Source organism: Euprymna scolopes, chromosome 14 (genome assembly GCF_053919585.1).
Source record: "Euprymna scolopes isolate OS-2025 chromosome 14, ASM5391958v1, whole genome shotgun sequence".
Classification (NCBI taxonomy): Eukaryota; Metazoa; Mollusca; class Cephalopoda; order Sepiida; family Sepiolidae; genus Euprymna; species Euprymna scolopes.
The window spans coordinates 10,341,314-10,357,762 of NC_136495.1; positions in this window are offsets into that span (position 1 = coordinate 10,341,314).

Consider the following 16,449-nt stretch of genomic DNA (forward strand, 5'->3'; position numbering starts at 1 on the left):
GGTTTGCATATGAGTAACATCTGAAATTTTAATTGTGAGTCTTAAGAAAAATGAGTGTTTATGTAGCCTCGGATGAATATTTATCGATTTCTATTCAAATCTAATAGTTTATTATATGAAATGGGTAGCAGTTGCCATATTATTTCCGCTAATATATGTACTCCAAATATTATATACTGAGTGGTATGAATATGACGTCTATTCTGTTTTGTTGTTGTTCGTCTTAGGAAGAGTCTTAGTGTTTCATCTAGAGCCAGGGTACATTCTATTGCATTAGCACCAAGCCTAAAGGGTCATAACATTACACTCCTTTCCCTTCTATTTTCAAAAATGTGCGGCATACATTTTTCCTATACGCCCTATTCTCACCTTATTCATCACACCTGCGAGCCAGGAAAATGTCAGATAACATCTCTGCAATGCATTTTCTATATATTTTTATTCTTCTTTACATTAAATATACGGCGCAGACATATGTTTTCTATGTCTTCCATCTTAAATAATTTATTCAGCTGGACCCTTTTTCACGGGCCATATGTCATCATTCCGGGATGTGGGTAAAGTAACCTTATGTTCGTTAACAGCTGTCGCTCAGCCATCCCATGCCAATTCCAATATCAAGGCGCCTACCGCCTTATCTCCAAAAAAAAATTTGACGACATCTCATCCGACAGATTTCTGACTTTTTTTATACAGGCGTTATTCTCTAAACCTTTAATTGACAATACGGTACATTTTACTTTCAAAACAAGCGATGACCATTTCCTCTATAAACTTCTGCAACGGTGTAAATATTTCAATCATGATTGACACAATTGAAAACAATTTCATATGTGCGTGCTCCCGTTACATTTTCTTACTGTCTCTCTCTCTCATCTGTTCATTGTTTTAAACAGAATAACGTAATTCTTTTTTTTCCTTCTAATTTTTACATTAAGTGATATTTTTCTTCTGTTCATAACGAGCTCATTTCTAATACGATAACCATTTCTCTTACTTTTTTCTATATCTAATACGATAACCATTTCTCTTACTTTTTTCTATATATAAAGTTTTACATCTGTGTGTCTGTATGTCTTTCTTTTCTCTCTTCGTGAAAAGGTTGTACGTGTGTATTCCTTTTTTTTCTATTGATCTTTCTTTTTTCTTTTTTTCCAGCAATTTTATTGTGTTTTATGTGTTTTTTCTTGCCTTTTTTTTCTTGACCCGAAATCTCCATTCCATTTTCAGGACCTGCTTCCACGTTGTATTTTTCACCCAAGGTTCGATATCGCATCGTCGATGCGCACTTCTCAACGAACACCAATTATGTATATATGTTATATACTGGATGGTATGAAGATGAAGTCTATTCTCTTTTGTTGTTGTTCGTCTTAGGAAGAGTCTTAGTGTTTCATCTAGAGCCAGGTTGCATTCTATTGTATTAGCACCAAGCCTAGATGGTCATAACATTACACAAAGATTGCTAAATGTAACGAATATTTGTAAATCAATCTCTTCTAATCCTGTATTCTGTGTACCATCTCGCATAAATGTAGTGTTTTATAGTGCATAGAACTGTGTTAATGTGTGTCTTGTGTATATTAATTATAGGTGTTTCTGTAATCAATGCTCGTGCATCGTCTAGTGGTCAGCATTACAAGGACAATTATTTTCCTTTGTATACATGGTTTCTGTAGGTATCGGTCTGTTACGTGTGTATTTAATAGTCTTTCTATGCGTATGTGAGTGTTTTCAGATATTCACGCAAATAACAAAGGAAATAAAAATAGATATTCTTTTACAATAGCGAATAAACCTGCTTGACACATGCCGTATTCATTGTCCTCCTCTGGCAAACAGCAACTGAAATGAAAGCATCTTTTTTTTCCGAATAGAACACCCAAAACACCGAGTTATCAATTACAGATCTTTATTACCAAATGTTCCAAGTCTTGAAGTTAGGAACCAAACCTTCTCCCTACATTTTCCTTTGTTGGTCCGAATATGCTTACATTGAACTACAGAGCACGCTCCTGCCTGCTCTAACCCATCGGTTAACTATCTCACAACTCATCTCATCGATTTCGCGCTACAGACTAACTCCTAATTCTGATTTCTCTATGTTAAGTGTTGAGACATTATGTTGAACAAAGATGGCGGCGAAGAATCAATGTAGTCACGATTTCATCGTTTCAAGTGAACTTAACTAAATCCAGAATTTAATATTTTTTATAAAAAAGTTAAAAGGCTTTTGATGTGTTGATTGCTCTAACCGTAAGTTATATGTAAGATCGTCGAAATCATTACGGGTCATACCCTCACCACAAATCAAAAAACATTAACACTCCTCGGTTATCCGTCTCCGACGTCAGCCAGAGATGGAAAGCTGTTTTTTCACGGAAGCCAAATCGTTATTTATTCAAAGAAATTACAAGCTAGCTTTCTTTTTGCTTTTCCTCTATTCATAACATTTTCTTTGAACCAAAATTTCTCAGTTAAATATATAATCTAAATATTGAAACTAATATATTTATTTTAAAATATTTTTGCTGACTATTTATTTAACCTAAATAATTTAACAATTAATTATTATTATATTCTGACCACCACAGCACATTACGGATACTACGCTGTATTGATAGTCAAAAACATAACAATACGTGGTGTAAAAAGTCCTTTAAAAATCGGTAGTATCGAAATTTTATAGATGGGCTCTTACTCTATAGTTCTCTTCTCTTAATTATAAATTGAAATTGTTATCGTCAACGTTTTGAGCACTTAAGATATGCAGCTACGTTTCCAAATTAATGATAATCGATAAATTAGTTAAGAAATGTTTCTTTTATATACTAAGCCCATAAAATATAAACAAAACTAAATGTTTAATTTTATTCATTAGGAATTTGCTTGACTTATTCATAACTTAATGCAATATTTCATAAATATATTGAATGGGTGACGCAAAACTTTAAATAAGGCAGCCTGCGCGTTGTATGAGTGAGGCCTAAGCTAAATGGAAGACGCTGTCTATCAACCTCTTAGTCCTTTCTCAATTTTAACAACATACTAATGTGATTAAGGATTATCAACATTCATATTGATAAAAAATATGATGAAATATATATATATATATATATATATATATATATATATATATATATATATATATATATCCTGATGTTGTTAGAAATAAAAAAATAAAATATTGCAATTAGGAAGGGAAGACTTTTATGATTCATGATTAAAAGTAAATTTATATATATATAAATATATATATATATATATCTTCTCTCCAAAAAGGTGGGAATGAAGGGGGAACAGGAGAGGAAAGAAAAAGGAATGGGGAGCCAGATGACCGGTTTCGACCCTTGCTTTTCAAAGCTGTATCAAGGGGATTTTTAAAATAAAGAACAAAAGCGATCAAAATGGCGTTTTATTTAATTTACGGGGAGAAAAAAAAGTGAGAAAACGATTAAAATAAAACAGCGTTATGGACGAATACCCTAGAGATTAATCACATCAAACTCAGGAAACATTCCCTTTGCTTGCAAAGAAAAGGTTTTCTGAGTCAGACGTGAATGGTCTCCAAGATCTTGAGATGGTATAAAGAATAAAGAATAAAGAATTTTACTGGGTACATGTTGTTGAATTCTTCCATCTAATTTTAATGTCGTTCGACCCAAGTAGTTGGCACCGCAACCACATTCAAAATTGTAAATAACATTACTTTTATGGTGGGGGGAGAACGTCTTTTCCAGAAGATGGAAATAAAGTTCTCGTAGAGAAAACAACATGCACATTGGCAGCAAAATAACATCCATGAACTGCTGAACTTATTTGTTTGGCAAATTTCTCACTTACTCTACCTAACCAAGGCAAACGAAGATAAATTGGACATTTGGCTACGATATTCTCTTTAATTCGAGAGAATTCAGCCAATTTCTTTTGAATAGTTGACCTAATCACATCAAGGGGGTACCCATTTTTGGATAAAGTATCCGTACTTGTTTCCAATTCCTCATCTAAGAACCTATCTAGTGAGATAAGACCCTCTGGATCTATCCGCCAAAGGCTATATGGTCTCCCTAAAACCCATAAAGCGGATATCCCATTAAGGCCCATTCTTTCCATGGTACGGTCATCGCAATACAAGGTCTCAAAATGGATCTTTGACATTTTACAACCTGTTTTACAAGATCATAGTAAATATTGTCTTAAAGATTCATTTTATTTTGCTGATTTTATTAAAAAGTCGAAGATTGTTAATAGATTTATGTGCTCCTATGATATTAGCAATCTTTTTACTTGTGTCCCTGTTTTGGAAACTATAGATATTTGTGCAGCTTTTCTATATCGTGGCAGGATATCACCGCCTCCTATTCCTGAACACATCTTTATTGAATTATGAAACTTGCCACGACATCTGTGGAATTAAGTTTCAACAATATTATGTACCGGCAAAAAGATGGTGTTGCCATGGGGTCAGTACTTTGACCGACCATGGCGAATATTTTTGTGGGGTTCCATGAAGAGCGCTTACTATCTGGACCCATAAAACCATTAGTGTACTTCCGATATGTTGATGATACATTCTGTTTATTTAATAACCAAACGGAAGCTAACACCTTTTTCTCCTTACTCAATTTAATGCATCCCGCGTTAAAGTACACCTATGAGGGAGAGTGCAATTCACCTATAGCCTTCCTTGATGTATTGGTAACAAAAATGCCATCTAGTTACCATACATCTATATACCGTAAACCAATATTTACAGGTTTGTACATTCCTTGGGATTCAATTTGCCCCCCAAAACGTAAGATAAATCTAATTTGGACCCTAACACATCGTGACCTTATGATTTGTTCCAAATTAAAATTAGATGAAAATTGGAAACAATAACGGATACTTCATCCAAAAACGGTACCCCTTGATGTGATTAGGTCAACTATTCAAAAGAAATTGGCTGAATTCTCTCGAATTAAAGAGAATATAGTAGCCAAATGTCCAATTTATCTTCGTTTGCCTTGGTTAGGTAGAGTTAGTCAGAAATTTGCCAAACAAATAAGTTCAGCAGTTCATGGATGTTATTTTGCTGCCAATGTGCATGTTGTTTTCTCTACGAGAACTTTATTTCCATCTTCTCGAAAAGACGTTCTCCCCCCGACCATAAAAGTAATGTTATTTACAATTTTGAATGTTGTTGCGGTGCCAACTACTTGGGTCGAACGACATTAACGTTAGATGGAAGAATTCAACAACATGTACCCAGTAAAATTAGGAATGAAACCTACCGGGCAACTGATGTCGTTACGAACACATACGGGTCCTCAATTACTGATCATTTACTTAAAAACCCGTCTTATGCAGCAAACTTAAACACGGACTCTTTTACTATTATTAGTCGTGCTCATTCTTTATACCATCTCAAGATCTTGGAAACCATTCACGTTCGACTCAGAAAACTTTCTCTTTGCAAGCAAAGGGAATGCCTCCTGGGTTTGAACGTGATTAATCTCTAGGGTATTCGTCCATAACGCCGTTTTATTTTAATCGTTTTCCCACTTTTTTTTCTCCCCGTAAATTAAATAAAACGCCATTTTGATCGCTTTCATTCTTTATTTTAAAAATCCCCTCGATACAGCTTTGAGAAGCGAGGGTCGAAACCGGTCATCTGGCTCCCCATTCCTTTTTCTTTCCTCTCCTGTTCCCCCTTCATTCCCACCTTTTTGGAGAGAAGATATTTATATTTAGATCTATATACAAATTTACTTTTAATCATGAACCATAAAAGTCTTCCCTTCCTAATTGAGATATATATATATATATATGTATATATATATATATATATGTGTGTGTGTAAATGTGTATATATATATATATATATATATATATATATATATATATATATATATATATTGAATATATATGCGTGTCAGCTCATGTCATATGCTACTGGTACCATCTAACACAGATAACCTGCCTTATGGTCGGGTCACCGGCGACTAAACTAGTTCCCCCACCAGACTTGTTTGGTGAGGTGGGTTGCTAGTCTCCCTGAAGAATTAAAAACAAAACCTTTCAAAGGGCGAATGAACCCTTTTTCGGGGTCAACGGCCAACTAGCACCGTGTGTATTTGTGTGTATGTATGTGTGTGTTAGGGTGGAGAGGACTCTCGTAAGCCATGGTGGAGGCAACCTTCCTAGGAAAAGCAAATCTCTGATTTAAAAAAAACATAAAGCGGGAGAACAGTACCCGCATTAAGCTGGTCTGCAGTTTAACTTGTTGCTGTCTATCTTGCTCTTGCTTATTGCTGGATCTCAACATTTTGAACCGAGAGAGAGACTTAGCTGTCGTACAAAGCTAAAAGTCTGTAACATAATCTGTGTATAGATATTTCCTCAGGAAATGTCTATTAAAATGGTCCCGTGGCGATGGAAGTCATTTTTGGGCTCATGGACTTTTATGTGTCTGAGGGAGTCGCACTCGTCTGACAAGACGTTGCAATCATATATATATATATATATATATATATATAATTATATATATATATATATATATATATATATATATAATAATGTAACCATCATTATGTTTTTATACTTACTGCACTAGTTTCTCATGCATAAGCAGTCACCAGTGTTGAATGACAATTCCTGCCAGTTGAGAAATTCAGACCAAGGCACGAGACCACTTTTGAAGCGAATTGCTTGTAGTTACTTATGGAGCACAAAACGATCTCCGCTAAAACGAAAGAATTAACAATAATAATAATGATAATAATAATAAAAATAAAAATATTAAACGCTCAGTTTGGGCGAGGAAATTAGACGATACATAATGTTCGAACCACGAAAGTCCTGAACGTAGCATGAACGCTGGTTGACTGAATCTTAGTTCATACATTCAAGACTATGTATGTCATTATAAATTCTTAAAAGGAATGTGATAATCTATCTATATATCTATAAAAGTGAAAGTGTCTGTCTGTGTATCTGTGTATCTGTGTGTGTACATTTCCCTACGCAATAACTCTGTCAATTTTAAGTCTACAGACTCGAAATTTGATATACAGGGCACTGAAATTTGGGATGTGATCAGTTTTCAGCCAGAAATTTGGCAGATTAGGGGTCAAATTTAAAAAAAAAACTTTTTTTTTTGTTTTTTTGTTTTTGCTCAGCATATACCCTCAAACACCATGACAACGCTGGGATGTAATGCTAGTATACCTTTAAAAGTTAACGTGTCTGTGTGTTTGTCTGTCTGTGTGTCTGTATACATTTACCTACGCAATAACTCAGTCAATTTTTAGTCTACAGACTCAAAATTTGATATACAGTGTACCAAGATTTGAAAAAATCTATGTGATCGGTTTTCAGCCAGAATTTTGGCTGGTAAGGGGTCAAAGTTCAACGATTTGACCTTTGAGAACTCTCCCAAACTCCTCCTACAATTTTGGTTCTACACACTTGAAATTTACACATAGGTTCCTCGGACATGTATCTAACTTAATAACACGATTTGAGCCCACAACAATAAACTTTAAGGGGTCAAATTAAAAAAAAAGTGAACGTGTCTGTGTGTGTCTGTTTGTCTGTCTGTCTGTCTTTCTGCCTGTGTACATTTCCCTACGCTATACATTTATCAATTTTTAGTCTACAGAGTACATAAATTTGAGAAAATCTATGTGATCGGTTCTCGGCCAGAAATTTGACTGTTAAGGGGTCAACGTTCAACAATTTGACCTTTGAAAACTCTACCAAATTCATCCGACAATTTTGGGTCTAAACACTTGACATTTTAGATATAGGTTCCTTGGACATGGATCTAACTTAATAACTTGATTTGAACCCAAAACAATAGATTTTAAGAGGTCATAATAGGGGTAAAATTTAAAAAAAAACAGTTGACCTCTGAGGTTTCTACTTAATTACTCAGACAATTTCTGGACCTAACCCTAACCCTGACCCTAAAATGTATTCATTTGAAATTTTACATAAAGGGTATTCAGAGATAGGGCAAGCTTTTTAATCGGTTTGGGTCGAACATTTTTAGTAACCAATATATAAATTTACGTATGTATGTATGTTTGCATGTCTGCCTAAAACTTTCGACAGGGGCGAGGAATTTTTATAAGATCAGTATAGTTTTTAGGTTCGACCATCGGACGACAATTATCGAAAAATTGGCTAAAAACATTATTATATTCACCTTCCACTGGGTACTCTTCTACAGTGTGCGGGTCGCTTATTCGCCGATATCTTTGAAAATCATTCTCTTCTTTCTATTGTCTAAACTTAATTAAAACCTACGTCCCTTCCGGTTTCGCAGTGGTCGTAACGACAAAAACGTCAGGTTTTTCCCCCGTTCTTTTCGTCCTTCGCGTTACGAGTTCGAGCCCGCCTTTCTACTACCACTTTTTTTTGCTACACACACACACACATCCAAACACTCGGGAACGCCGGGCTGAAATGTTAGTATATATATACAAGTTTGTGTATGTGGGTGTATGTGTGTGTGTGTGTCTGTCTGTGTACATTTTTCTACGCAATAATGCTGTCAATTTTAAGTCTACAGACTCGATATTTGATATTCAGGGTACTGATGTTTGGAAAAAATTTGTAATCTATTTAAGCCAGAAATTTGGCTGTTGAGGGGTCAAAGTTCAACGACTTGACCTTTGAGAACACTACCAAACTCCTCCACCAATTTTGGGTTTAAACACTTGATATTTTAGATGTAGATTCTTTGGGCATGGATCTAACTGTATAACTTGATATGTTTTTTAATACACATATATTAAGATAATAAGTAATACGAAATGTTTTTCGGATTTTTTTATTTTAATTTCAAATTATATATTCTCAAATAAAATCTCCTTATAATAACTTTACTTTATATATGATTTTAAAGAGTAATGATCGATCTGTTTTATCGTTTTTATTATAATTGTTTTTAGAACGTTGAATTCAAGCTGGGAAAAAACACATTCGCACCAATTAATTTCTCAATTAACCCCAGGCCGAAAATCTGCTGAAACACTACTCGATACAAACGGATCTTTTGGCCCAGTGATCAATACGGGACGCACAGCACAATAATGGTTTTAGAAATGTCATGGCGACGACGAAACTCTTGAAGATGGTAAGCGTTGTGATCGGCAATCGGATGTTAGTAGCAGTCAATTAGGAACCTCAGTCAAGGCCAGTAAATGCACAACTACTCGAGAAAACACTTCCCTATTAGACGTAACGTATACAAAGATTTACTACCACTTGAAAGAGATTGGAAATATAAAAAAATTGTAAATGGACGTCTCATGAATATAATGACAACTAAAACAATCGCCTATATGAATTGCCATCTTTTCGTTTTTTTTAAGCAATAAGAACGATTCGTTTTTCGTCTCGATTGTGACTTGCGATGAAAATGTGTTCATTATTGCAACAAGAGATGTAGCGCTAAGTGATTGGACGTTGTCAAAACTCCACAATACTTCTCGAAACCAGAGTTGCACACAAAAGAAAGTCATGGTCTGCGAAAAGTCTCATTTATTACATTTTTTAATGCAGGTCAAACAATTGCGATAGAGATGTATTGAAAACAAATGAATGAAATACGCAAGAAACTTCCACTACAGCACCCGGTATTATTGAACAAAAAAGGCCCAAATCACCCCGACGACTATGCCCGACTGCACGTTACTTAACCGATTCTTCACAACATAAACGAATTAACCACTACATCATCCCTTATATTTCCCAGACCTCTCAAAGAACCTTGGAGTTGGAAATGATTCAAAATCCCAAGCAATATCAAAAATGTATTCAGCGACTTCTTCATCATCAGGACATTAGATTTTACGTTAATGGCATAAATATACTTGTTTTGTGTTGGCAAAAGTGTGTTAATACTTAATTAATGAAAATTAGTTTTAGCCGTGATATATACCGCAATATATGCACATATATTACACTATACATATACGTATATATTTTACTATACATTTTACTATACACATACGTGAGTTCGTGTGTACGTGTGTGTTGATAGTGATGCGTGTGGTGTTTCCATGGTTTTTCTATTACCAATAACCTCAACGAACATCGTTTGTTAAATAAACACGTGCCACATCCCACTCGCCCTTCCTCGTATCGGGCAATGTTATCCTTAAAGTAGGAAGGAACAACCGAATGGACGGCCGAGGCAGACAGTTTGTCGATCGATCCAATGAAGGATATCGAAATTGTTGATACAGATATCGATAGGGTGCGTGCACATTGAGACACGTAATGTCGTTGCTGATGACAGTCTTATTTATGAGAGCTTGTATTTTTCACGACTGGTAGCTAGTCTGAATCAAGAATGCGACCTGGAGTCGCGTTGGATACAATGTAAGCAGGACGTAGACAATAGCTAAGCCGCCCATTGTTTGCTTTGGTAAATCCTACTGTTTACCCGCAACATTAATTTTATTGACCTTCTTCTATATGACAAGGAAAGTTGACTATCCTTTTAGGATAAGAGAATATTGTTTTCTCTGTTAAATTTTAGAACCATTAAATAAAGACAAAAGGACATAGTAAAGTTTTGAAATCTAATTACTATACAGTTTACTTTAACGACTTTCTTTAATACAGTGTATGGTAGAAATATGTCTCGCATTTTGACATGCGATCGGCCCAGTTGAGCAGTCTCGTACAATTTCTGAGCAATCAATATTTTCTAGGGATGGAACTGCATATCGGTGTGTTGAATTATTCTGATTGTTCGATCAGACAATCCCTTGGGCAAAACATGTTTGTGAGCTAGACGTAACGGAGACTGAGTGACAGAAAATCTCGTACCTCGGATACATTTTGGTGTTCGAGTGCTGCTAGGATTTCCAGGCGGCTTTCTTTTAAGTGCCGAAATTGTAGCTCTGAAATTTGGAACCAATAGCTGTACTGATTTTCTATTAGGTACAGTATCATGCCGTCCTCACTTGTAATGAACCTTGGAAACTATCTGTGTTGGAATTAAAGATTATTTATTTATATAAAAAAAAAGTATGCAGGAAAAGTAAGAATTTGTACCAGTCCAAACCATATTGTTGATGACGGTACCATAAAAAATGCCTAGTTATTAGCGAAATGAGAATACCATTGACACACGCGTAAGTTCATTGGAAGCATATAGGTGAAAGTTTATAATGTTACATATATTTCTGCTGAACCCTGTATATAATAATCAGCTAAAATTATTTTATGCTTTCATTGATATTATCACCAATCATCACCTTTTGAAATTCTAATCAAACCGATCGGTGAAGATGTGTTTAGTTTAAGAATATAACACCGCTAATTATTTTAATGATCATTATGAAAAAGAGAAAATAAGACAGGGTCTTTATATGCAGTGCTATTTTAAGTGCTTCCAGAGACAACTATATCGGCAATATACATACGAGATGCTTACAATAAGTTTCCAATCTTTTTTCGTATGGATATTTTTCTTGATAGTACATACATGAAACTCTAGTCCCCTTTTAAGTCGCCTCTTCCGGTTGCAGTGCACTTTTTCCAGTTGAGTTAATGACGTAATGAGATAGTTTGTAAATATACGTACTCTAAGTCGGTAGTTAGTCAGCACTCTTACGCGAACGATTTGGAACGAGTAGACAGGACAGGTAAGTTTCCAGCTTACGTTGAAATATGAGCATTTAACTTGAACGATAGGAATATGGAATTCCATAGAATGTCGCAAGGGGAATAAATGTAAATGTTGAAAAAACAATTGGGTTTTCTGCGTTTTCAAAGTGTCAAATTATTCACAATTTCAGAAGCATGTCTGGAACAATACAGCGATATTTTTGAATAAAAAAGGTATGTCCTTAGTTTATCTAAAAGAGCACACAATAGTGCTAATGGACCCATTTGTCGAACTATAACTAAATGCATTTATATTTGTTTATCATGTGTGTTAAAAATGTACACACATCAGCAGCGAACATTTCATAGACAACTATATAACATGTACACGGTTTACTCCCCTCGTTTATACATACCTGTTTTATATACCATCGCTAAAAACCGTTTATGTCACACACATCTCCTGGCAATAGAACAGACATCAGAACTGATATACCTTTATAGCCTACATAATTTACAGTCATCGGAGATAATTAATGGTGAGAATGAGGGGTGTTTGTTCTTAAATTCTTTGTGAACTATGTGGCTCGATAAAATGCCCAAAAAATTGAAATAAATCGTTTATCATATACGTGATATATAATAAATAACCACCGTATCATTATACACAGCGTGTCTATTGATACAACGTAAAAATTCTCAGACACCAAGGTTGATTCATAGTCCTTTATAAATAATAGTTATACCACGCGTGTGTGAGACAGAAAATAGACGATGCATAACTTTATCAGTTACAACTAATGCTCCGTACTAGGGATAGCATTTTAACTACCTTTCCTCTGCTTGAAGTGTCGACAGCAGATGTTACGTGGTTTCAGGACATTTTCCAAGAGTCACTTCTGATTCTTAAAAAAATATCAATCAAAATGTTCATTCCAACACAGCACGCCTTACCTTCCACGAATCCGGCTGCTGTAAACTAACTAAAAGTCAAGTCTATCTTTTCTTTTTTGTCGTCAGCAATCGTATTTTATAACCCTTATTACTAAACCGCAGTGTCCCTATAGTTTTTTTTATCAATGGACAAGCAAAAACCTATTTTCGCAGATGACAAGATTTTATGAAGAATTATAAATAGATAATTGAAATATAACATTTGTATCATGAACGTTATATTATTTTGGCATTTTATTAAACAAAATTTTTAGCAAAGTATTCTTCAGCAAACCCAGTAAGAACTTTTTCGAATGACTGTAAATTCTCTTGATAATATTACAAAAGGTATCGTGAACATTTATGTGCTACTATATCATAAATGCCACTGCATTGTCACCCCCCCCCCCCACAATCGCCGAGAGGAGATTCGGTCACTCGCGGAAGAATACAGAAAAACGAGTCAACAATGCAATTCGACAGAATTCATCCTCTTTTTCTTTGACGACAGAATAGGGTGGGTACGTATATTTTGGTCTCTCTTGAAAATAGAGGACACCCCTTTTCCCCAGCATTAGGTAAAAATAGCAAGGGTCTGTTAAGTTTTTTTTTATTGTTAAAAATTGTTATTAACTTTAAATTGTAATATATTGTGACTATATAGTGTGTTAAATAAAATAGTTAAAATATTCATATATATATATATATATATATATATATATATATATATATATTACAAAAGTGTTTCGTATTGTTAATCTCTTTTAAACACCAAGACGAGATCGGCCACGAGAACCCAATAGGCAAAAGTCACAAGTAATTGAGATCCTAACATGATGCACGTCACCATTTGATTTTCCAGAGCATTACAAACAAGAGTTGGTAGAAAAAAAAAACGAAAACACTCTCCCATCCTCTTCAGACTTGTTTCTGTTGTGACCCGAGATTAACAATACTTGAGAGGAGGAAACACAACAGACGGATGTAATTTTAATGTTTTCTTGAATTTTGTTTGTTAGCACTGGCGTTGGCTAGCGCCGTCCACTAGGAGAGCAGCGGGTCCTAAATGACGACCTTGTAACTGCCTGACGGTAAACGTACATTGGTTGTCGATTCCAGGATGATTGTGTGATTCTCCACACTAATGACCGACTCATGATGTTACATTGATACCAGTAAGGCAGCTGACCAAATCATGAATCTAATTTTAGATTAGAAATACACATAATGACATAATTCTGTGACTTACATAAATGTAAGTGCAAACACTTGCACAACACACTTTTATTTGATTAAAGGAGTGTACGGTAGAAAAATGAACAGTTGACATTCTTAACTTTATATAATGATACTAACTTTGATGTACTAATTTTTCAGCATATTTTGGATTTCTTATGTTTTATACTACTATAATCTACAGTCTTTGATGCTGCCTTACTTGTTACGTTACTAACATTATTCCATTAATTCAGCTATGCATGACCCATTCAAAATAAATGTTCATACATTCCCAACAGAGTAAATCTTTTCCGTACGAAATACGTACGAAGAGATGTAGATTCATAAGTTACTAATCTACACATGTCGCTAGAATAAATAAGAATTTATAATTTTAGATAAGTGGACAGATGAGTAGGAGGAGATATAATTTCCATAACACACGACACTGAAAAAGCATGACTCAACTTGATTAAAAGAATTAACAAGAACTAAATATTATTATCACAGAGAGAGAGAGAGAGAGAGAGAGAGAGGGAGAGGGAGAGGGAGATATTTTGCTCATTATTTGCTACAGTGTTATAAATTCTCCAGAAAAAAGCGAGTTCCTAATTTCTGCGACTCATTGCGTTTTCTGGTGACTTCAGAATGTCCTTTTCGTTATTGTAGCTCTTTGTTTCTGACAATTATTTCTAGTTTTTACAAACTTTTACTTATTTGTATTGGATTTATGTGGAATAGATCTGCAAAATAAGTGTTGCCGTTTATCTAAAGCAGCTGCATAATAAAAGTGGAACATTGTGAATAGATTTGTTTTATGAAGTACTTTCGTCTTGGAACGTGTACTTAAACTGCTGTTTTCAACGATTAGTTGTTTCATGTGTAAACTGTTCTATCACAAGAAAAACAATAACACTATGTGAAGGTAAAATGTACACGGACGATATGTTTATAGTTGGGATGCCAATGTGTATAAACCAACCACACATTTTGGTATTACTACAAACCTTTGTCACAGAACAGAGTATACAGTAGGCCGCAGGTTTTTAGCCTACGATGTTTTAGGTTTGTATCCGGGGGCGCATGAATTCACTGGAGGTCACACTGATGAGCTGTGATACAACGAAAAGGTATTGTATATGGGTATGTATAAGTGTATGAGTGGTGTGAGTATTAGAAGCGTTGATTTAATTCGAATAAAGTAGAATACATATCATATACGTATGAAAGCCAAATCACAACGCAGTGTTATGAAAAAAAATAAACCAAACAAATAGTTAACCTGTTTCAAATTACTATATTTGGGAGTATCTCCAATTTCAGCATTTTGTATATGTGTTCGGCTGTTTGTTTGTTTGTTTGTTTTTTCTTCTTTTTCTTCTTCTTTTTTACCATGTAAAGTTGTAGAAAGAAGAATAGCCTCTCAGTGGTTGCATTTTACGACGCCGGAGCGGCGCGTGGCTACGCGGAGTTTATGTAACTAATGTAAGTTCCGTATCAGGAGCTAAAGATTTAATCTGAATAAAATATATTACGCATCATATATTTTGAAAATCAAATTACAGCACAGTATCAGACAAATAAAACAAACAAATATTTTACCTGTTTGAAATTAATATATTTCGAAGCATCTTCATCTTAAGAATTTTGAACATTTCGTTTTTTTTCTTCTTATACTTTTTCTGCTTATTCTTTGTCTTTTCTTCTTCTTTCTTCGCATGTTATTCTGGTGGATAAAGAAGAATAGCCTCTCCGCAGCTGTATTTGGAAATGTCGGAACGTTCCGTGGCTACGTGAGATTTACGTAAATGTTTCAGCTACGTTTTGTAGTGTTGATTTAATTTGAACTAAATAGAATACGTATCATATACGTTTGAAAGCCAAATCACAATGCAGTATTATTAAAATAAAATAAACAAATATTTATTTCAGATTTATATATTTCGGAACATTTCCATCTTCAGAATTTTGTACTTTTGTTTGCTTGTTTCTATTTTTTTCTTTGTCGGTAGCATACATATGTCGACATATCTATCTATCTATCTATCTATCTATATATATATATGTATATATATATATATATATATATATATATATATATATATATATATATATTAGATAGGATAATGTGTGTGAGGACATTTCCCAATCTATATACTCAACGAATTGTTAATCTACAGATTTGAACCTTGCTACACAGAGCTTTTAGATCTGTAGAAAATATGTTTATTGGTTATAATCCGGAAATAATGGGAAAAATTGAAAACAAATTCGTGAAGCTTATGTTTTCATTTTAGATATTACAAAATGATTTATGTAGGCCAATCACATAGGGTGTAATCAATAAATAAAAGTTCCATTTCTAATAACAAATATTAGTAAAAAGTAAGGATTCTACCATAATCAATCATGTCTCTAATAGTATAGCTGCAGCACTCTCCTTAAATAAAAACGTCAAAATACATGTTTGGTGACTGTACTAACCACCATTAAAATCGGCTTAGTTTTCAGGTTACACAAATGCAGCTTTATGTTATTACTTGAGGTAACATCACTAGGGGAAGGCACACCATTTCCTATAAAAAAACTAGTGTTCCTTAGCTATACGAAGATAATCTTTTTGAGGTAAAAAATAATGTTATTTTGAACATTCTCTGAACGGTTTACTTGTAGGGAAAATTAGCAATA